This window comes from Cryptotermes secundus, unplaced genomic scaffold (assembly GCF_002891405.2).
Source record: "Cryptotermes secundus unplaced genomic scaffold, Csec_1.0 scaffold334, whole genome shotgun sequence".
In the NCBI taxonomy this organism is placed as follows: domain Eukaryota; kingdom Metazoa; phylum Arthropoda; class Insecta; order Blattodea; family Kalotermitidae; genus Cryptotermes; species Cryptotermes secundus.
In genome coordinates this window covers 1,023,678-1,048,434 of record NW_019731573.1, presented here as the reverse complement: position 1 = coordinate 1,048,434, position 24,757 = coordinate 1,023,678, and the positions used below count along the sequence as shown (strand labels likewise).

Below are 24,757 nucleotides of genomic sequence, written 5' to 3'. Positions count from 1 at the left end.
TATATATATATATATATATATATATATATATAGAGAGAGAGAGAGAGAGAGCGAGAGAGTAGTGTCCTCTTGAATGTGCTGTCATATAATTTGGTAGATATTTACCAATTTTTCTGAAGTACCTGCTGTTGCCATGAAGAAGGAGGCAATGAATTCATCGATACGATGATACCTTTTTACCTAAATATACAGATTCATATTCCAAAATACAATAAATATTGCAGTCATCGATGTGGTAACCTAAAACGTCACATATTTTTAGGTATTTCCATAGATTTCTCATGGATTGAGGAAACCGACGAACAGTGGGAAATATATTTTCCGCTACCCGGAGCAAGTATATCTAAAATACATGTTAATAAATTTTATATCTTTGAATAATGTATGGTCTATACCGAAGTTGAAGAGAACATATTTATTTAATATTCCAAAGTACACGTAAAATCGCTTGCAATATGAAATTTACTTTGTAAGGTTGCGAGAGCGATATCCAAAACATTGGCTTCCACCAGTTCTCCAGGAAGGAAAACTTATGACGACGTTATCGTTTCTACAAATGTTATTTTAACCTTTACGCTCTCAAGTTTTGCACCGCACTTCGTTACGCATACAAGTAGGAGAAGTGAATTGTCTGGAAAAGCCACGTTCGCTCCTCAGTTGTCCCCGTATAACTAAGGAAAAGTAAAGCACGAACCGTGAATAATTCATTGGGTGTAGTGAATAGGCTATGAGTTGAATAGTCGAGGGATTAGAGCTAGATTTCTGAAAAGGAAATTCAGTTCTCTCCTATTCACAGCCATCAGACCCGCCCTGGGCTCAACCAGCCACCTATCCAGCAGGTACCGGGAGCCGTTAGTGATCTGGGATAGCGCAGTCTGTATAGCGACAGCCTTAAGGGCTGGACGGCCAAGGGATCGGAGTTCGAGTACCAGTAGGTTCAAGAATTTTCTTCACATAGTCTAGACCGGCTCTGGGGCCCACACAGCCTCCTATTCAAAGGGTACCGGGGACTCTTTCCGTAGGGGTAAAGCGGCTGGGGCGTGAAGCGACCACTCTCCTCCCATTCTTCTCCAAGTAATGCCTTGGTTATGAATGATGGACCTATATCTCCACTCCCCCATACGCTTTCATGGAGGCATCATGCTAACCAGTCCTCCCTATCCGAAATTAAGAATGCACGGAGCTGTAAGCTGTCCTCAGTCCTCTACAATTATATACAGGATAAAAGTTATCGTTTTATCTTTTTATAAGCATGCGCCTTAGTTTGGTTCAACTACATTACTTAGGTTCGTAAGGGATTCTCATTTTATGTGAGAGATTATTGAACTATGTTGGACTCTTCGGTCTCTGATCTACTGCCATTATTTCATGTGTGACGCGAGTAATACGAATGTTACATTTTTTCAAATATAATGCCCTGCAGTCGGGCAGAAAATTATGCCTGTTTTGCTGGATGAACCTATTGAATCCATCATAACAAAGCAAAAATATAAAGACAATTCGTTCTTCTGATTGTCAGTAAACACCTGCCACCATTATATCCTGAAGATGGATGCCGTAAGCTCCTCCGAAACGTCGGTAGACGTATAGTAAGACTGCATGATCTTACATACAAGAAAATTGATCTTCGTGGTTACAGCAGACAGGACCTCAAATCAAACCTACGGAAATGCAATTTTTGCTTTATTTAAAGGACGCTCTGAGTGGCTCAGATTACGGAGTGTCTAATGGTAGGATATTTAGATGAATATTCAGTTAGAAGCGATGAGGAAGGAAGTGGTAAATAAAGACAAATTTATCAATTTACTTAATTATATAATTAAGCAACTTACCACGACCGCATACGGAAAAATGGAGTTTTAGTTCCACTATTCTTAACCTCGGTCATAGATGAAGGTGAATGGTCAGCTTCACGTCACTGCCGCTTTACCCTCTGAGATACAGTCCCTGTACTTTTTAGATAGGAAGCTGGGTGAGGCACCAGAACCAATTTGAACTATGGGGAAGAGTTAAATTCTTTTTCTTACCAGGAACCGTGCTGTGGCCCCATATAGTCTGATAGGTAACACACGTCATTTCGGAGGAAGATACTGCCTCCATCTTTAGGTTAGTTGACTGAGCGGAGCGAGATGATGTAGGTAGAGAAGTATGACAAGCTGGTAAGGAAACAGAGGTACAAACCGGCCAATAAAGAATGGTTGTCTTAAAAAGGAGTTGGGTCAGATTCTTAAAGGGATTTTTTTTAAAATAAAGTTTCGAGGAGGAAAATGGGGTGGGATTATCTCTGCCGTTGGTCAGCTTGCAGCCCAGTTTTCTTTTTCCATTTCCTTGTAGATGTACGTCTCTTTTCTTGCGTGACTTCATCTTCTGCTGGGGCGATGGAAGTAACAAGTTACTCTGAAAAGTCCGTACTTCTCTACCAGACTGCACCGAGATATATCTCAGAATATTGTCTTCATAAGAACCTAATAACTCACTGATTAATTTTGTTTATCTAAAGCTTATATCAGGCGTATTTATTTCATATCATCATGATTTGTCTCGTCTCAGTGCGAGAGCCATAAAACATGAACTCCGTCTTAATCGAGATAAAATAAATTATCTTGTACGGTTTGCGCATTACAAACTGCCTTTCTGTTCTACCGCTAGTCTCTTCTCCGACTTTCATATATGTCAGAGGTTGTATTTCAGCCTCATTTCTAAAAGTCGGTGTACTTACGTGAAACTTGTTCTGCTTGTTGAACAGCTGACATGACATTCCGCGACATTGGGTGAATATATTAACTGCATCCTTCTTCTGTCCCGGCAGATCCACGCAGAGAAAGTAGGTAGCAACTATAAATGGAGGCCGGGGTGCTCATTGGACCCATCAGCAGGTTAGCAAAATGTTAATGTGCCGGAATTGTCCTCTGATAGCACCTGATTCGGATGTTCTACTGCACACCGCGTTTCTGGATTAAAATCTTCAACAGTTGGCTTCAGTCCTCATAGGCAGATGCCTTCATAGTGTAAGTTCTGAAACGTCCACGGCGATCGTTCTTCAAATTTACGTTTTCTGGGATGTGACACAGGTACTCCTGTGGGCGGTTACGGACGTTTCGAAAGAGCATGCCGTCTCAATCTTCAGGGTTGAATTGAGCTCCGGTTCCATATCCTCTCCCGCGGGTCTGATTGACGAACTTCGCTGCAAATTGTCAAGGAGCCACTTCGCCATACACACTTCAATCCTGAAGATGGAGGCAGCGTATTACTCCGCCTGCACTGCTACACGGCTTCGTAGCCCAGAAGATTAAAAGCCTTGGTAGTAGTCGATTTTTAAATAGGCTACTGCCACTTCTCAGTCTCTTAAAAATGGTAAAGGTATCCCTGTAACAGGCCATGGAGGCCTATAGGGATCTGAGACTTCGAGGCTCCAACAGCTTCTAGGCAGTCGGCTCACAGATTGTGGTGAGGTTGTCAGTCTTAGAAACCGGCCGCCATTTACCCTTGGAAGATTCCTTGTAGTCGTTTCTGTTAGAAGCCGAGTCGACCCCAGGGTCACAGTGGGGCTGGAAGGAGTAGGTCAATTGAAAAATCCAGTGAACTCATCTGGAATGGAACCCGTTGCCTTCCGGCTTGTAGCATAATGCCTCATCCAACTACGCTACCGCTTGCCCCTTAGTGTAAGGTTACAGAAAGCGAAATTCATCAATGAAAGTTACTCCAGCAGAGAACAATATAAGCATTGAAATAATTAGTCATATTATTGTAACAAGAAATCTGTGAAGAGATTTTATACATGCTTCGTCTACTGACTTAAAAGAAGTATTCCAGAAAGGTTAGCTGTTATGAACATACGAGTAAAAGAGTTTGCGATCTGATATATCTGCCCGTAACCCCTCCCCCTCGGAAATGAGTTTGTTTCAAATGAAACAGAATTGTTGGAGCCAACGCTGAATAAAATGACATTTGTTTACTGAACTCCAGCTTGGATCCTGTTTTTCTAATCCCTTTACGTTTTATTAGGCGGTGTTACCTCTATGATTAATTAATAGTTACACAACAACGGGCAAGCAGTTTTAGAGAAAACTGAAATTTTGCACTGAACTCTCTAAAGGGGTTTACCGTCACGTATCTGAACCTATCATCCATACAGGTCTATTTATGGACGTGGTCTTCATACATTACTGAGACGGTAATTTTGTGTGTAGGTGTACATTTGAAGGGCTCTTATTTTTATGTGTAACTTCCATCTTCACCGGGCTCCGACTTTTACTGGATAACGTCGTTAATAATGAACATGAATAAAATCCGTAAAACCGTTGAGACGCTAGCGAGGTGCATCATGCAAAACACACACACACACACAAACACACACATACAAACACAAACACACACAAACACATATACACACAGAAACACAAACACACTAACAGACAAAAACACACACAAAACTACACACACACACACACACACGCACGCACGCGTATTTTATCACGTGTGTGAGTGACAATAGACGGGGTCTGGATTGGAGATCGCATTTATTTGACCCTTACAGATCGTAACTACAGGCAACTGTAACGATATCGCTAAATTCCGCACGCAACAAATTACTACAGCATGCGATACGTCTTTCCAGTCTGCTGTGTCAGCAATAGCTGTTCCCTGGTTAGCGGCTTCTAGCAGCGGCTATTCTTCAACTGCACCAACTAAGACTCCTCTTGGCCGCACCGTAGCTCAACCGGTTAGTCGCTGGCTTCCCATCGCGGCGGCCCGGGATTTGTGGTGGACAAAGTGGCGCTGGCGCAGGTTTTCTCCGAGTACTTCGGTTTCCCCTGCCAATCTTCATTTCCACCAATTGCTCCACAATCACCCTCACCTATCATCTGGGGGCTGGTACAATAGGCCAGAAGTGGCCGCAGTACTTGGGACTTAGTCCCACCCCACTACCGATAAAAAAAAGACTTCTCTTCACAAAGTCAAAATCAAAATCAAAGTCACATTGCGGCTGACGGTTAGTCAGTCAGTATGTCTTGGTGTCAAGCCCCATCTGTGGCTGATGATCAGATATTTATTACTGTTTGACAGTTCCGGTCTGTTTTTGTATTGCGTCTTCTCTGACGAGAGGACGGGTCTGTCTTCTGTATATGGCGCTGGTCCTCGCCAGCGTATTCTCTCTCAGGTCTGAGTCACTTGGGCCTCGTGACCATATTTTACTGTCTGAGTGTTGAGACTTTCCTTTCATTGTCTCCTACGACTCTCAGGGTCACGGTGGAAGTATTCAACCCCACCTCCACACGGGTGTTCTCTTCACAGACTCCCTTACATCTAAGTAACTTTCAAACATGTCTCGGTTATAACATCTCTGCACGGATCGCACAGAAAATTCCCTTCATTATTGTACTCTAATCGTTTCGGTTGGAACATGTTTGTTTGCGAAAGCGTTACTCAGTAACGGTCGCATATATTTGCTTATTATTTATTAAGAATCTGTTGCCAGACAGCGGATGTTATCTGATTGTTCGTTTCGCAGTCTTTACCCAGTAACGGCTGTATACACAACTATGTGTATATATACAGACACAAAGACACCGTTCCAGAAACCACTTTGTCGTATTCAGGGCTGTGAAAATGTGTGTCAGAGTGTAGAGATTTGAAAATTATGATCACAATACTTTCCCGTTCTACTTACATGGTAATATAAAAATATCAATATTAATTTTATCATTGCCTCTGTGGTCTAGTGGTCAGAGTTCATGACTACAGATCCAGAGGTCCGGATTCGATTACCGACTCTAACAGATTTTCTGAGAAATAGAGGGTCTGGAACGGGGTCTACTCAGCCTCGTGAGGATAATTGAGCAGCTATTTCGAGGAAATAGCAGCTCCGGTCTAGGAAATCGAAATTAACGGCCGTGGGGATTCATTGCGTTTACAACGCGACACCCTCTGTCCCCTTAGGTTGGTACTAACTTCGTCGACAAGCGGCGGTCGCTCGGTTGTTATGGTTTGCTTGCGGATTCAAGCCACGGAGTTTGTTTTTGTTTGTTTATTTTAAAAAATAGTTTTTTTTTGGTTCCTGAAATGTCGTTATTTGGTCGTATTTAAAAAATATCTGCTTCGTGGCCGACAATCCACGCTGGACAGTTTCACTGCTGAATGAGTGTCCTACAAGATTGGAATATTACATATGCGAGTCACCTGCAACCTAGAACACAAGTTTGGAAATACCTTGTCTGTCCGTATATTGTGGAAAAGAAATTTCAACAACTGCTTAAATCCGTTTCTTCAGACTAATGAGAGTGACATTCTGTAAATTTGTGTTTAGGACTTGAAGCTTTCAGTCTAAATGTTACTAGCACACTCGTGAAAGTACTTTAAAGTACAAAATTACGCAGGAATAAGATGAGAAATGAAAATATTATTGAGATGTGTATGTCTTAAGATCATAATTATATGACCATATGACTCATTGATCAGCCAATCACAGTGTGCCGCGAAGTCGTAAGTCATGAACTGCCTTCGCCCGGTCAAACACCGGGATCGTGGGTTCGAATCCCACTTGATGCATGGATATCTGCGTGCATTTTCTCTGTATTTGTGTTATCCTGTGTGCAGGTAGAGACCTTGCAACGGGCTGATCTTTCGTCCAGGGGGTCCTACCGACTGTGTAAAAAGATGAAGAAACTGAAAAAGCGGCCAAGGTGCAACAAAGGGCTGCAGAGCCGTAGATTGATAGACAGACAGATGGATAGACAGTCAGATAACCCACTGAGCAAGAAGTGACGAGCTTTCGAGTACAATTTCAGTTTCTCCGAGTCTGCATAGTGCTAGGAACATGCCGAGTCAATTCGCCTCGAAGCAAATGTGAATGAAGAAATAAATACGTTTATTGCTGATGGAAAATTATATGTAAACAAGGTTGAATATAATAATGAAACAGAATGATTAATACAAGAATCACTGTCTCTGTTTCTCTCAGCAGGTGATAAGAATCCGACGCTGTTCGAACCTATGACCGAACTAGTTTCAAAGCCTTGATCATATATGTCAACTTGAAGTTGTTTTTCCTCTTTCTTTTCAAGAAAGACAGATAAATTTCAAGACACACATGACCAGGGCCCGGATTTTGATGACATGTCATCTTTTTTATCTTGTATCCTATGCGATGCTCTTAAATATATAAATCTCGGATATGAGCTGCTGGTTACAGAAATGTAAATTTTATACGTAACTTTTTGTCATTCTTTCACATTTTTAGGTTTAAGATCATTTTTTCATTTTTGGGGTATTTGTTTGGTAAATTTTTGAACTTTTAAGGGTATTTCTTGTAATTTTTGGCCATTTTAGGGAAATTTTCTTCATATGTTTTCTGAAATGTGAATAACATGGAAGCGAAGTGTTCTTACTTTTCTCCTTTAGGTCATTTTTCTGGATTTTTTCGGTCATTTTATAGGTCATTTTTTTAATATTTTCAGGTCATCAGAATCCGGGCCCTGCACATGACGAAGCTGGTTGCGTTTGTTTCGTTCTGTCGCCTTCGGAATGACTGGATCCTATTCACCTAGCGGAACCTCATAAACCAGAGGTAAACTTTCTCAGTACAGTCCTGCCTACTAATTTATAGAACACATAAGAAAAGTGTGGTTTCATTAACCAGTCTTCAGGAGTTTCGAAGAATAGTCATTTGTTATGAATTAGTTCTGCGGTATTTAAAAAAAGGTAGAGGTAAAGCTGTTCTTGTAACAGAACTTGGAGGCCCATAGGGTTGTGAGACGTCGAGGCTCCCACATTTCTAGACAACCGGTTCACAGATGGCGGTGAGGTTGTCAGCCTTACGCTCCAGCCGGCCGCTCTTTATCCCCAGGAAGATTCCTGGTACTCATTTCCGTTAAAGGCTGAGTCGACCCTAGAGCCATAGTGTGGCTGGAAGAATTAGGTAAATTGAAAAAGACAGTGGCCTGATCGGGATTCGAATCCGAATCCTTCCGGCTGTAGCATAGTGCCTCAACCAACTACGCCACCGCGTGCTCCCTCTGGTATATTTTAGACGTCAAAATATCTGATTACATTATTATATTATAGTTGGTAGCGTACGAAATCTTTCATGTATATTTTAACGTCATAATAATGTCAGTTCAATTAGTTCAAGCAGAATTACCTGTTCGACAGAATGAAAGGAAAATTTTTAACAACTAGAATGGTGCGGAGCCTTCTCTACAGATTACTAAGTTAAGTTCTGTAACTGTCATGGTCTTGCAAATACTGGAGTCGGAACAGATATGACGGCCTAAACCACGGTTGTTCCGTTTGGGGGCCTCGCGGTCAGCCAGTTGTCAGTGCGGCGAGAAAATGCTCCTTTTCCACCAATTACAATCTTAGTGCCTTCTTCTTATTATTATTTAAAAGGACAGTGAATATTGTCGGAAAATTTTACGAAAACTTCTTCATAAATATTCTGTGTAAATTTCAATTTATTTGACCCAATATCTAAGAAGTAATTTAGAAAAAGTATATCATTAATACACCTCCATGATATTTTGTAATATGGAAAACATCTGACAGATAATTAGTTTTGAATTTAAGCACTGCCGATGTGGCTTCTTGTATGTCTCCGTGTTTTTCATAAACATGATCATTGCAGGGTAGGTATTTGCAAGCGAACACAGTTTTCTGAGTTGAAATGCTGTGTAGTTCTGAGAGAACATATTTCTCTCTTAATGGTCACAGAGTACGTCTGCTTGTCCCGGTTTCTTTCTAGACTCATTTTGCAGTTTAGTCAACGTGAACATATGGCGTAACACTAGGAGGAGGAAATTTCTGTTAGATAATACATAGTTTATAAGCAGCTCATGATATGCATCGTGACTGGCTTGAAAAGTGACCGTAGAAACAATGAAATTCAAACTTCACTAAGGATTAGAAAGAAATTCATAAGTTATAGGGCCTATAGGTTATGCCTAAATATATAGATAAAAGGATCTACTTATTTCGGTTAAAGAGGAAAAAATAATAATTTAAATTTTCGAATATTAAAATTTGACATTTTTACATAAGTATTACCCATTCTGGACGTGCCAATTAACGTTAGAACTGAATTTATCTAACCCCGGGAATGACCACCAAATTCTTAGGATTTCAATGCCTTACACTTCCATGTTTAGAACAAACTCAAACACGTTAGTATAAAAAAAATAATCCGTGACGTTAGCGTAATGAAGGACTGACAACTCCTGGTTTCTCATATCACGAGACTATATCTGATCAAACATTGGCCAATATGAAGGTGAGATCAAATCGTAATCCAAGGAAACAACGGTACCTTTCATTATGGATTCCTATACGAAATATATTTGAATTGAAAATAAAGTAATATAATTGAAAGTTTCAAAAGGGAAACAAGTCTTTCTTCAGTTAAAGGAATCAATTAATTTAAACCTGTAAAGTCGTTGATATTACATTTCTGAAAGAAAATAACCTCTTAGTAGCCCGGTACATGTTTGGAGCCCGGAGAGTTGAATTGGGCTATGGGATGGGCCACTGACGAATCGGGGGTTGTTTCCCGGTGCAAGCAATATATTCATGTCATTCCCACAGCGTCTTGATCTGCTCTGAAGCCCGCACAGCCTTCGGTTCAAAAGGTACCAGGAGCTGCTTCCCCGAGAATAAAGCACCCAGGGCGTGACACTGGGCACTCACCCCCTGCATTAATATTAAAAATACATGTAGTCATAAATTGACTTTCCCGTAGGCCTTCATTAATTATGGGTTGATGCTTAATTGCAAAAACAAGGGAATAATTTTACTTTACTTTACTATACCTGATCCGCCACGTGTTTGATACCGCAAGCAGAAAAAATTATCTAAGAATTAGGGTACAAGGTTTAATCGAGCGGATTTAATAATCGGAGCTTTAACGCGGAAAATGAGAAATAAAATAATGCATAATTCAGGTAACATTTGAAAGATCAGTTAAATGTTTTACTTCCACTTGTGACCTCTTTACTGACTCTCCCTCGTATAACGCACATGATACTAGTGTCTGATTTATCAGAGAAGTTTTTTCTTTTACTTCAGCATCTTGTTGCAGTTGGCATTAGAATTTATTTTTAGTTTTGTTTACCGTCCCCATGTAACAGCGTCAGGATATAAGTTTAAATCTTGAAATAGTTGGATAATGGACGGCAAAGAAACACAAATATAAATTCATCAATGATAGTTACAGACGGCTAGAGAAATATGTATAAGTACTTAGTGGTTCTGATTAGTATGACTGGGAAAGTGAGGGTTTTACAAATGAAACCTGATCCACCAACATTCTGGAAGGAATAGAGCTGTTAAAAATTCTTACCGCCTGTGGTAACTTGCTCGGTTAAACATTGTTGTTACTTCTACCGAATATAAGGTATTACTTTCATGCATGTAGTCATGTTAGCTCTTGCGACTGGCCGCAGTAGTTTCCAGAGCGCCAGCGGGTATTTAACGAAACTTATATACAAGTAACTGTGGCTGATAAGTACGCGTTCAAGAATGTTTTTCTGTACCAATGACGAGTCAGTTAAGATGGATAACTAAGGGTGTTTGCAAAACAGCGACTCTAAAGTAGCTTGACACAAGATGTAATTACCTCACGTAAAAAATAACATTTTAAAAATCACTTCACGGTTGAATTAGGACATTAATACTGTAGTATGTAGACCCGTTGTTAGACAAGGACCACAGAACAAGCAACGAGACAATAGCCATTCCTCTGCAGCAGCCAGAGCTTCAATGGACTGGCTGAGAGCGGCGTTTTTTGCGGGGTCCACTCCGAAGGCTGCGCACTCAACAGTGGTTACAACAATGATGAGCGGAGTTTTCTACGCAGTCCGTGCCGAAGTGTTATAAGCGAGACAAAATTTATAGCTTAGTTAGAGTGGAAGACCAAGGAGCCAGTATTAGAGTGAGAGACTGGGCGTGTTCTGATGTATTATGAGGTCGAACATGTTACGTTGGCTATTGGGCAAATGCTGATTCGTCCATGTTTAGTCTTATGTTTCTTATGTGTTCTTTATATCTTGTTAGATTTCTACCAGTTTAGCCGATGTATACATTTTGGCAACTTTGGCATGTTATTTCCTATATCCCACTTTGTTCGTAGGGGTTTATTTCTCGTTTTTCATTTATTAGTTTACCTATTGTGTTGGCTGTTTTGAAGGCCGTCTTTATGTTAGTGTTTTCGAATAGTTTTGTGATTTTTCGTATGTAATTTCCAGTATAAGTAGAAGTGACCCATTTTGTTCTTTTTCGTCTTTATTATCCGGGTTACCCATCTTTCGCTTAAGTTTGTTATACAGATGTGTCATGTCTTCCTTTCTATAGCCATTATTTAGTGTTATATTAATAATAGTATTTAATTCTTTGTTTTTAGCATTTTCCTCAAGAGGTAGTGTAAGAGGTCTGTGTATCCAATTTTTATATGCTGGCAATTTTTGTTCTTTAGGGTGGCATGATTTATTATTTATTGTTATGTCTGTCGTTGTGGGTATTCTGTATATTTCCATTTCTGTTTGTCCGTGTCTATTAAATATATTTAAATCCAGGTAAGCTAAATTTTTCAAACTCTTTAAAAGTTTTAATACCGGGAAGGCTGCTGTGATTGTGAACAGTCGAATATTGTGTACATTGTGTATTCCAGGTATTATGTGTGTATGTAATTTAGCAATCAGAACACCTATTGTGATGGTGGTTTTTGAATAAGTATTGATGTTTCCTCTGAAGATGATCCGTAAGTGCGTGTGTGCCTCTCTCTCTCTCTCTCTCTCTCTCTCTCAAGTCTCAGTTCTGAGACAGTAATGTATGGTCGCGAGTCGAAGGGACTCGGACCCGAGAAAGACTGCGCTGGCAAGAGCCAGCAGCATATACAAAAGGCAGACCCGTCCTCTCGTCAGAGAAGGCGCCCCACAGAAACAAGACCGTAACTGTCAAACGATAATAATTAATATCTGGTCATGAGCCCCAAATGGGGCTCGACACTAAGACTGACTGACTGACCGTCAGTCGCAATGTAACTCTGACTGTGACTCTGACTTAGTTATGTTGTGGGTATTCGCCAGATGGTAAGGAAGCAAGCAGAGGAAACGACTAGTGAAGACATAGAATAATTTATTTGTGCTTTAGTGTGTAAATCAACGAGGCTGTTAAAGATACTTACAGTTACGAGTTTTGTGTACAAGTGTTCAATAAATCGGAGTCACTAGTACAAACCCCGTTTGTAGGCACTCATACACGTGACAGTCCGTCCTTACATGACGAATATTTGATTTGGAAAAATTTTTAGACTTACATGCCTGTGCCGAGAGAAATAGGCGACGAAAAAATAAGATGAGAGCAAAGAAAGATAAAAGATAAGAAATATGATATGATGCTACTTGTTCTGAGCCTCATCATACTGTAGGGAAGTTCAGAGAAGTGGTGGAATGATGATTATCAGGTGAAAACTGAATAAGCTCGTACGATAAGCTGCTCCAGTGCTACTACCACCACTACATACGTCACGTTGGATCACCAGGATAGAATCGAGTCCTTGGAAGTGAGAACCAAGCTTCCAGCTGTAGAGCCATGGCTGTTCACAGATTTGTAATTATTTATATAAGAGCTTTACAGTTGTACCAACCCACTCGACTGTAGCTTTCTTCAATCGCGTCTTAACTCAAGATGTGCTCTTAATTAATATTCTACTTATACTCTGCCCCTGCTTAATAATTTTATGCTTCTTTACATGTCCTCCTTCTCCTCCTTCTTTCGTATTATTATCTCTCTATTTTCTTTTAATTTTCAGATGTTCTTTCCACTTTTTCCTTTTTCCTACTCCTTTTTACCGTCTTCCCCTTTTATATTCATTTCATAAGTGTACTATTACTACTACTACTACTACTGCCAGAGATGTAGTTAATGTCAGCACTGCAATGACCACGGGCACTATGCTACAAGCTGGAAGGTCGCGTGTTCTATTCCAGTTGAGATCATTGGGTTTTAAATTAATCATTCCAGCCGAACTGTGGCTTTGTGACCGACTCAACCTCTAACAGAAATGAGTGCCAAGAAATTTCCTGGGGATAAAGTGCTGCCGACGCGTAAGGCTCACAACCTCACAGCCAACTGTGAGCCAGTTTTCTAGAAAATGTGGGAGCCTCGACGTCTCACAGCCCTATGGGTCTCCACGGCCTGTTACATGGATAGTTTTAACTTTTTCTTTTACCTTACGACAAATATCCATGGCGTGTTCATACAGTTCGGTTCTGCGTTTCTCCTTAATGAGGAACGGATCATTACGTTCGCTCTCGTGTCTTTCACGAGGGTAGTCAGCTGCAGACACGAACTTAATGCTCATCAAGTTTAGAAATGACGCTGAAAATGATTGCTGTACTATCTCATTAGGCTAGTTGCAGTATGAGTTCACTCACTCACATAAGAAGACATGTACTTACTTTCACATCACATATCATCCGAAAACACTTTTACTTGTTACGAACCTAACAGCAGATCATGAATGGTCTCAACATAGAATAACCATTAAGTTCAATCTTCCGTAGAGCAACAAACTGAAGCCTCCTTTCTGACCACAAAGCTGGGTCAAACGACTTCATCTAAGATGGATGCCACAGTTCTCAATCTTGCAAACTCCGCCCAATCCATGAAGGAGGGCACACCACACCATTATTTGCAGGAGAAATGTCTTGTGTAAATAGGCACAAGTTTTTCCCCGCCGGCGTTTGAAGGTTGGAATATTTTCCAAAATATTTCATTCATTCATTCATTGGACCCTGGCCTCTTCTTCAGTCTTGTAATCTTTTTTTTACACAGATGGGACGGGAGAGCAGCCAGTCGCAAGGCCGCTACCTACACACAGAACAACACAAACAGCCATTCCTTGAGTGGGTTTCCAAAATATAGTTCAGGAAATTTACAAAGATAGCCTGAGTTCTACTCCTCTAACTGGTTATAACCCACCCTCATTCCCGTAGTTATTTTGAACTCAATATGAATTTCGTTCAGTGTCTGATATCTCTGGGAAGTCGGGATAGCTCAGTCGGTATTCGTCACTTGCTAGCAGCTGGATGGCCTGAGTTCGATTCCAGGCGGTTCAATTTTTTCCTTCTCCACAGGCTTCGGACTGGGGCACGCAGTAGAGTATTTGGATGAGACATTATGCTACAAGATGGAAGGTGGCGGATTCGATTCCCGATGAGGTCATTCAATTTTTTCAGTTTAACTGTGACAATGTATAAGATATTTGATGAGGGTTGGAGGTTGAAAATTTCAAGTAAGTGGTTTCCGTATCAAACAATATTCTGCGATGAAAGGATATTAGTCAGTGTCCATTGTTGTACATATGCTCGTTGTTAGACATTAAAACGTTTCGTAAAATCAATATTAGGGAAATCCCGTGTGGAGGCGGGGGCGAATACCTCCACCGTAGCCCTGTGATTCGTAGGAGGCGACAAAAATGAAGTCTCAAATTTGAGACAGTAAAATATGGTCAAGGGTCCCACGGGACTCGGACCCGAAAATGACTGCGATGTCGAGGGCCAGCAGCAATTGTAAACGACAGACCTGTCCTCTTCGTCAGAGACAGAACCCCACATAAGCAAACTCGTAACTATCCGACAGTAATAAAAATCGTTTTGTAAGCCCCAGATGGGTTCTATATTCAAATACACACTGGCAGACTTACCGTCCGTCGCAACGTAAGACTCAAATACTCGGGAAGGGAAGTGCCTGTGGTTCTGTATGGGTGTGAAACTTGGTCACTGTCTTCAAGGGAGGAACATAGACTGAGGGTGTTTGAGAACAGCGTGCTGAGAAGAATATTTGGTCCGAAGAGAGATGAAGTGACAGAGGTTGGAGAAAACTGCATTATGAGGAGCTTCATAACTTGTACGCTTCGCCAAGTAATAATTAGAATGATTACGTCAAGGAGGATGAGAGAGGCAGGGCATGTACCACGAATGGGAGAGAGGAGGAATGCTTATGGGATATAGGTGGGGAAAGCCTGAAGAATGGAGACCAATGGGAAGACCAAGATGTAGATGGGTGGACAATATTAAAGTAGATCTTAGAGAGATAGTGTGGGATAGTATAGATTCTATTGATTAGGCTCAGGATGGGACCAGTGGAAGGCTCTTGTGAACACGGTAATGAATCTTCGGGTTCCATAAAATTCTCTAAAATTCTTGAGAAGAGGTTCTCAAAAAGGTCTCAGCTATACGAAGTTAGTTGGTTAGTAAATGAATATCAGAACTATGCAAAGACGTAAATTCATGAAGTGTATGTTTTGAAACTCTGTAAATTGATAACTGACGGATATATTTAAAACTTATTTGCACAAACTGTCATTAAAAAGCGGACTGTTTAAATTAAGCAAAACTGAGATCGTTAAATCGTATAATTTATTTGCCTGTCTTCTCATTTAATTTATAAACCGTGAACAGATATTCTAGTATACTATTCCGTTATGGGTTTTCTGCACCCGAAAAGTAAGAGACAGAGAAATGCTTCTCTCTTCGCTTACGTATTGTCATGAGCCTTGACACTGCCAGATGTGTGAGGCGGCACCTGGCGGTAGAAACGGTAGATGTGGAAACCTAGGACATATGGCGTGGCGACTCCTCGCTCAGCATATTGCTAAGATGTTTAAATAGCTTTCAATTTACAAGTTCAAGAAGCATGCCGTTCATGCACGCCACTGATATGGCGGGACAAGTTCCACGAGTCGAAACAACTCGCAACTAAGAGTGTAACACAAGTTAACATATTGAAGGAACGCATACAATTATGTGGGAAGCAGTCAGTTGACTTCAGAGGAATCTGATGTCACATCCGCAGTTACCCTTAACCATTTCGCTGTATATGATTTGCTCGTCACATTCCTCAAATAATGTAATCTTAAGGCAAACATATGAAAAAAAACCCTGCAGAAATCACTTTTTATATTATTGTGAATGAAATCGAAGCCCGCAAGAAAGTAGTGGTTATTTTTGATGTGGACTAAAGTAGAATGTCGCGCTTCACGGTAATGAGCGATTTTTGGCTTCAGTCAAATGATATCAGTAGGGTTAGCGCCCCTCCTTAGGAATATATTGTGACGTATAGACCCTTTACTAGGCAAATATATCGAAATAAACAAAGGCACAACACGGTGAACACGTTCCCATGGCGACCCTCACGTATGCAACGGCGAAGGAATGTTGCCAACGCGGTGCGCACCGAAGAGTCTTAAGCAGAGGATTGAGGCAACCGAATTTAATTGATAATTGGTAGGCAGTACTGTACTCGAATCTTGAAGGAAGAAACTGAACATGGAAAGCTGAAGGATCTCCACTGTTAACATCAATTACCAGGAAATTGCAGTTGAAAACAATGCAGGCTGGAAAAGATTCGGTGTTCACAGCAGTGATTTGTATAGTGTGGAGATTAGCGATAGAGTTGTAATTAATTTTATTTACGAGTGGTGTGTATAAGTGGTCAATAAATTCATTCACTAATCCATGCTCCATCTATAGTCACCCAGAAATCGTGGCAATATCAGTATGGAACACCTACTGATATCGCACTGCTTTGTCAATATTGTCACGTGTCGGGTGTATAACGCGACAAATAACTTCACGCCGCCTTGGATATAGAGAATTTATTCCACATTCGCTCTTACATTTACACAATTTACAGTTCCACAACTGCTGCCATCGGCAGTATCACAATTACTTCTCCTGCTTCCATTCACTCTTGCGAATGCTAGACTGCAACTGACTGGTTATTTTCTCTCACTGACGAATACTCCTGTTATGTAGCTTCCGCACCGACAACACAGAAAACAGTTACGTGATAGCTTTCACTGTTGCGTAACGTCGTGTTTACCGATTGCCTAGCAACAGTCGCTGCACGGGCTCCCCCGGTGCGTGACGCCTTGTTTACTGCTGAACAATGCTGCGTAGCAACCAGCGCGCTTCGGCTCGGCTCGGCACGGACAAACACCGCTTTCCTTACTGTTGCGTAACTTGGCAACCGGCCGTTTATCGATGGTCTGTCTTCATGGTAACTCGTTGCACATCCAGTTTCCCAGCAACGGTTAGAAATGTCACAATACTAACTGGTATCTCCATTATTTATTAAGAAGTAACCTTATTCCTTCCGAAATCAACCATTCCTTGCGGTCAATTTAGATACTATTATTTTGTGGACTAATTGATGATGCTGCCACCTATTAGACATAAAGTCGAATGGTAGAAAGATGGATTGGAAAAGATTTGGAAGGAAGCATTTATGACTATAACGAAAAATTTTCCCATAATTTTCTTTGAAGGACTGAAGACAACCACGGAAACTTCAGTCAGTACAACTGATATCCCGGCAGTGATTCGAACTGAGTATCTCTCGGATGCGAGTCCGGTAGCGAATAAATTGAAATGCAGCTACAAACTAAGAAAGCTACCGGGTTCTGCTCCATTAATCGTGAAGTTAGTAAGGATGATTCAAATGAAGACTCTATCCTGAGTTCTGTTTGTCGTAGTCAGGTGGTCTCAGCGTGGCACAGACATTACAGGCATTTGCCAGTCATCTCGACTAAGTGGAATCATTTACTGTCAAGCCGTTTGCTTCTAGCAGTGCCTAAACTTCTCCATCAGTATCAGCGGCATTCAAAATGGAAGAGGCCTTTTCAGTTCAATAATTAAGAAAATTGAATTTATTTGTTAATGCCTGCAAGTCAGCATTTCATGTTCCCATGCCTTTTGCTCCAACAGAGATTGATGTGAGATTTACTCTTCTCGTTTTCTAACAGAGAGGCAACAAGGTAATACTGTTACGTGCTTGTGATTTGAGAGAATTCCATTGCAGTACACGTCTAACCGTGAAGTAGGCTGGTTGAATTTAGAAGCATATTGTGACGTGTAGACCCATTTATAGGCGCACTCAACAATAGAAAAGGTATTGGAAGAAGTGTTTTCTATGTGGTCCGCGCCATACTCAGTGCGGGGTAACGGGCCAATGAACACTCATTCTGACACGTGACACGTGTTTTCCCTAAGGTTCGACTTGAGTTTATGTAACGAGAGGTGAACAATAGTACAGGAGTTCAGTTGAGGGTTCAGTGTTAACCAGCGGACAACGGAAGCTAAGATTCGGTATCAGGAAACGTCTAGCGAAGACATTGTAGAGGATTTGCCATTGCGGGGACCGGTTATCGAGTAGTGACTATTGGAAATAGCCTGAAGAGAGAGTGTGAAGTGATCTGCAGTGTGGAGGTCGGCAATAATGTTATAATTATTTGTAATTACGACCAGTAATTGTCAATAAATTTATTCACCAATTCAAACTCCTTCTATAGTCACAAATACACGTGACAGTATATACATTTTTAGTCAGGAAATAAAAAAAAAGAATGATCCACTTTTGGGATATGGACGTAGATGGAGGGTAACAACAAAACTTGGTACAATACATGACGACGTGCTTTGGATTTATCTGGCATTGGATGGAGACCAGCGACAGATTTTTTTTTATCCATCTGAATGACGTATCAAATGTTTTGAAACCGTATGCTATGGAATTTCTTTTTTATTAAGATGAATGACTTATGTAAATTCTGAAATGCCCCCTTCATCAAATGCTACATATGCTACATACATATTATACTCGGAACTACAAGTAATTATAGCGGTATTGTTGAATTACACACTTTACAAATCACTACAGTGTAAGTCTTCTGCAGCTTGTGGTGTCTTCAAGAGCCGTTTCCTGGTAACGAATATTAACAATGGAGATTCTTCAGTTTCCCGCACTCAGGCCCTTCCTTTAAAATTCCCATACAGAACTGACAGCCAATTATCAATTCCCTCAAATCAATTCAGCCAGCGTTTAGTCTTCGTTATATAGCCTCGGAGTGGACCCAACAGAAATCACCATCTCCCGCGGTTTTTCTGTTGCTGTTATGGGCGGTTGCCTTGCGATAGCTCGGACATCGTTGACGCGTTTGGCGGCCGTTACTAAGCAACCCATGTTCCTTCTCGAGATCGTAACATAGCAAAGATATTACACACTAAATTATTAATTAAGCTTGTTGGTGTAGCACGTAATTTCTAAACAACATATTTCTTTGCCATTATTAGAAAATTAAACGAAATCGGAATTCCATCGCTTTCAGGACATATACTTCAGAATCGGTTGTTATAAGAGACACGTAACATTAAATGCGGAAATCACAAACATTGTACTGTGTACATGACATGATTACTTAGATGCATTAGGTAATTAGAAAGCAGAAATTCCACAAGACGATGCTGTAAAGGTTGAACACCGATGCCTATAAGGAATTCAGTGTGAATTGATTTCCTATATAAAGAAATAAATAGTACGTTAATCCATATAATTAAATTACCATCATTAGGCCTTTCTCATAACAGAGTTTCCTCCACACTTTGATTATTGCCATAATTAAAAATTTGTGTAACTGATTGTGACAAATTACGTTGGCCTTTGTCCTGTATCTGAGACACATTTGATAGTGTGGCATATTTGCTCAAAGTAAGAACTGAGGAGTCAGAGAAACAACCGTTGTTAGCGAACGGCCCTGAAACAAGATTCGTTTCTAGGCAACGGCTGCGAAACAGACAACGGAATGAAGTCCGTTGCTGGGCAACAAATTCTTAACAAGCTTGAATAGACGACTATTGCTAAGGAACGGCTAGTTAAACACGTTCCCGCGAAAACGGATACGTATACAAGAATAAACGGCGTTGTCTGCGCGGGCCGTGCCGAGGAGTTTAGGAACACAACTGGGGCAAACATGTCAGTTCTGTGAGGGAGTTTTTGAAGAAGTCAGCTGAAATTCAGGCCGTGAAGAGAACACTAAGAGGTTGGTGTGAAGTGGCCGTCAGCCTGGGAGTTCGTCAGTTGAAGCACAGAGGCAATTGGAAGGGAGCCGTCATTCAGAGATGACTTGAATCAGGAAGAAGAGGAATAGCCATTGTTAGAAGCAGTTACCAGACAACTACTAGTGAAGACATCGCAAGTTGGAACAGAGTTAGCGTGTTTTTTAAAGTGTGGAAATAGCGATAGTATTTTTTATTTGTAGTTATGTCCTAAAAGTGTTCAATAAATCTGATATCCAATCCAAAACCCAGCCGAGAGCCAGTCTATCACGTGACAATATACAGCGTGCCACTAGTTGGCTGTACTCCCATCTTGAGGCCGTTGCTTTTCATTATATTGACAGACATACCTACGTTGTGAGAAAGAAGGGTTTTCACCCTCAGGCGAAATATATCGTACGTTTCAGTGAAATGCTGTAAGCATATAAGCCTATGATCACAGTACGCAAAGACGAAAGTTTTGCTGTAGTAGGATTAATAAGAACCAAGCTGAGAAGGCTCTCTTTGGCCATTAGATTATTGTGCAGGCTGTACCATCAGAAATGTAACATTAACTACAAACGAAAGCTTGCAAATAACTTCAGTATTATTGTTTTATTCAGTGTTTCCTTGTCAGGGTACGCACTGTTGATAGCTTCGGGAGCAGCAGCAAAAGCTTCTGATGCGCCTTAATATCCGAGGACGAACACAACGTTTGCTCGTGTATTCGCCATGCTGGGACCTGCAGAGAATCAGCAGTCAAGTTGACGCGAGAAAAGTTGGGAGAGTCCACTACACTGGTGGCTCCTGCATTCATTCCCTTTCCGTGACACGTGATTGCTGTGTTGGTTGGTACGCCCTGTATAACAGTATCATTCTACTCTCACGCAGTTGCCTTAACCATTCTGCACTGACATTAACGAAGTCATCGAAACTCAGTATAGTGTCAGCGCTATAGGCTTGGTGACCAGGGTTCGTTTCCTATTAGGGGCAGAGATATTGCCACCAAAATATCAAGGTCCACCCTGCCATTGCGTGCGTGGGAATATTTCTCTCCGAAGACTATGAAGCTGGAGCATGAAACTGGCCAGTTATCTGTATCTAATGCATCCATTTTCCATTACGTCTTCATGGCGTACGCTTAAGTAATTAAAAATGAAAAAGAAAAGCTATCCCTGTAAGAGGCCGTAGAGGCCCGTAGAGTTTTGAGACGTCGAGGCTCCCACATTTTTCTAGAAAATCGGCCCAGAGATGGCGATGCGTTTTTCAGACTTACAAGACGGCCACCCTTTAGTACACGTAAGTAATTACATAATTGTCTCTCTTTGCTGATGTCGACTGGAAAGGATATGACCTTGAAGTGTGTCAGATTTTGGTTAGAAGAAGACGCCTCTGTTCTGAGGGGACCGGAACGACACGTAAGATTTATTGGCCGTATTTGGGTATTTGTCTTACTCCATTGTCCATGACCGTGAAGGCAAAATGGTGACACTTCTTGCTTGCGTGTCTACCATATGCATGTGTGTCATAACTGTGAAAGTCGAGCATTTCTTAAATGAGTCCCCGTCAGATGTCCTGTGGTACATTTCAAGAAGTCATTTGCAATGAACTGTGCTTGTTATTGGGAAAGCTGAAGCCACCATTTCGTCTATGTCATCATCATCATTAATGGTTATGCAGCCTTTTCTTTTTGGCCTTGGCATCTTCTTCAGTTCCGCAATCTTTCATACACAGTCAGTAGGACTCCTTGGACGGAGGATCAGCCCATCGCAAGGCTACTACCCACACACACAGGAAAACACAAACACAGAATAAACTTATACACAGACATCCATGCCTTGAGTGTGATTCGAAACCACGATCCCAGCTTTCGAGCCAGCGAAACCATTTCATGCCTTTGACCGCGCAGCAACCGTGATCGGCATTTCATCTCTGTAGTCATAAAATGTAGCCACTGGACCCCATCCTGCATCATTTCATTTCTCGTAACATCTAATTTGTTTCAATAAGTTTCATTCTGATAATACTGTCACGATTCAGGATTGTGACTGTAGAGGAGTTATATACTCGTGAATGGATTTATTGACCACTTGGAACTACATGTATTTACAGCACTATTGCTAATCTCCACACTGTACATATCACTACAGTACTCGCTACACCATTTTATAGACTGCTGCTTCTTCATTATCCGTTCCCTGGCAACGGCTTCTAACAGTGCAGCAGTAGCAGCAACAATAGTACTCGTAGTAACAACAGCATCAGTAGCAAAAGCAGCAACATTAGTAGTAGTAATAGTAGTAGTAGTAGTAGTAGTAGTAGTAGTAGTAGTAGTAGTAGTAGTAGTAGTAGTAGTAGTAGAAGTGTGATTGAAGGGGAGAAGGGGAAGGAGGAATTGGGGAAGGGATGAAGAAGCCAAAAGAAACATTATGACTATGGAGGTGGGACCTTGAGAACATGAAATAAGAAAAGGTGGAAGAGAAAGGGAAGATAATAAAGTAAGTCGAGTCAGGAAGAGCTACGAAAGGACGGCTAGAGAGACAGGAAGGAATAAACGACTTATAAACTGGAGCATCCGATTATCGTAACTAGAAGTTTCTGTACTGCTCAAGAAATAATGAGTTTAGCTTTTAGTGTGAAGGAGATCCCTGGAACGCGTTCCATTGTCTTGCTCCGCATGAAGGGCGACAGAGAATCATCGTGAAGTAGCGAGGCAGACAGACACGTGAAGTGGTGTCCTTTTGAAAGCGAATGCAGTCTTCTATGGACATAAGATGCACATTGACCGAGTCCGTTTGGTGAGATGGACTGCGGACGGCGCAATAAGGAATGATGTTGACAGGTTTCATGAAGCTCCGTCGATTTTCTTTTACGAACAAAGCATTTGGTCCACTTACGAGTAAGTTTGTTATTTTGGCGACATGCTAATGCTGACAGCATTACATCCTTTCAGTAATAGTGAAGTGTCATGTCCAAAATGTCAAACTTTCACTTGTCTTGTTAGCATTTGCTTTAAGTAACTAATATGACAGATACAGCAAAAGCAGAATATCTTAAAGAAAAAAGGAACGCACAAACGAATGTCTAGATGAATCTGAATGGAAATTATTGGTGTAAAACGCACGTAAGTACACGTATGAAAAGAATTGTTAAGTTAATTCGTTGCACACTAAAATACTGTTTTTAATATTATAAATTAACATTTTCACATACATATTTCACGCTTTTTGAGGCTGCCAGACGAGGCTACATTTGGATTTGTTAAACCCACATAACGGCCGCCGAAGTCTCCCGACTTGTGTCTGTTAGCTCACTATTTTTAGAACGAAATTAAATAGTTTACAAAACCCCAGAGAGAAAAGTTCCAGTTCCTGGAGTATCCGCAAAAAGAAATCGAAAATATGTGGCTTCTCATATCACAAAACAACGTCCTATCAAAGGAAATAAAGAAGTCGTTCTGCGCATGTACGCAGGTGGGGTGTCAGCGCAACGTATACGAGTTTCGTTTAGGTCCGTAAGGACGCTCATAATTACGTTTTATATCCGTCATTCTTGTGCCTTCCGCTACACAGATTCAAAATAGATTATTATCTAGATACTGGTAGAGTTTTGAAAAATTTGTAAAACACAGCACACAGATTTCCAGAAACTTTCGTAATGATTGTCGTGTTCTCATTTTACATTTTTATAAATCAACGGGTAATGCTTGCTACCATTCCGTCCAGAACCTTTCGTCTTCTCGTCTGCTGTCCAAAAGCATAGCATAACAATTAGAATACACAAAATTATAATTTTGCCTGTGGTTCTGTATGTGTGTAAAACGTGGTCTCTGACATTAAGGGAGGAAGATAGACTGAGGGTGTTTGAGAACAGCGTGCTGAGAAGAATATTTGGACAGAGGCTGGAGAAAACTGCATAATGAGGAGCTTCATAACATGTACGCTTCGCCAAGTAATAATTAGAATGATTACGTCAAGGAGGATGAGAGAGGCAGGGCATGTACCACGAATGGGAGAGAGGAGGAATGCTTATGGGATACAGGTGGGGAAAGCCTGAAGGAAAGAAACAACAGGGAAGACCAAAACGAAGGTAGGTGGACAATGATGAAATGAAACTTAGGAAGATAGGATGGGATGGTGTGGATTGGATTGATCTGGCTCAGGATAGGGACCAGTGGAGGGCTCTTGTGAGGATTCTTATTGAACCTTCGGGTTCCATAGAATGGTGGGAAGTTCTTGAGTAGCTACACAATTGGCGACTTTTCAAGAGGGGGTCAGCTCCATGAGTGAATGCATGAATGCATAAATCAGTTTCAAGAGAAGCCGCTGGACTTTCTATGGTTTAAAATCACACAGAGCCTTGAAGTCCGACTTGACGAGGTCACCTTGAACCTGCAATATAATTTCTCGCACGCTGGTGATGACAGAGTCCATGGTATCCAAAGACTGTAATATTCACTCGAAGCTTTACAATTATCCGTTTACTATCATCACTAACGTTTGTGTCACTGGGACTTAAGCTGATTGTTAATAGGATCTGAAAAACACAGTCACTCCTTTGGAATTCACCATAAAAAAGTAATTCCTGTAACAGGCCGTGGAGGCTCTCAGTTGGCGGTGAGGGGTTGTCAGTCTTGCGGGCCGGCCGCCCTTAACCCCCGCTAAGACTCCTGGTACATATTTCTGTCAGAGGCCGAGTGGACGCCAGACCTCATCCGGAATCAAACCCATGACCTTCTTGCATGTAGCATAGTGCCTCAACCAACTAAGCTACCACGTGCCCTTCTTAGGAACCCTAAAATGATCAAGCATAACTCAGACGTTTTGAAATTTCCTGATGCATAGAGCAAGGTAGCTCAAGCGGTAAGGCCTCTGAATCGTATGAAGGGCGGG

The 24,757-nt window shown here is 41.2% G+C and overlaps 1 protein-coding gene across 1 annotated transcript in view; it reads left to right on the top strand.

The window, feature by feature from the left end:
- Positions 1-24,757, top strand: part of LOC111867122 (cadherin-89D) — a 220,428-nt gene that overhangs the window by 46,997 nt on the left and 148,674 nt on the right. Inside the window, exon 2 of the mRNA XM_023856657.2 lies at positions 7,458-7,567. The gene's annotated coding sequence lies outside the window, so the exon portion shown is untranslated. The remainder of the gene's footprint in view (positions 1-7,457; positions 7,568-24,757) is intronic.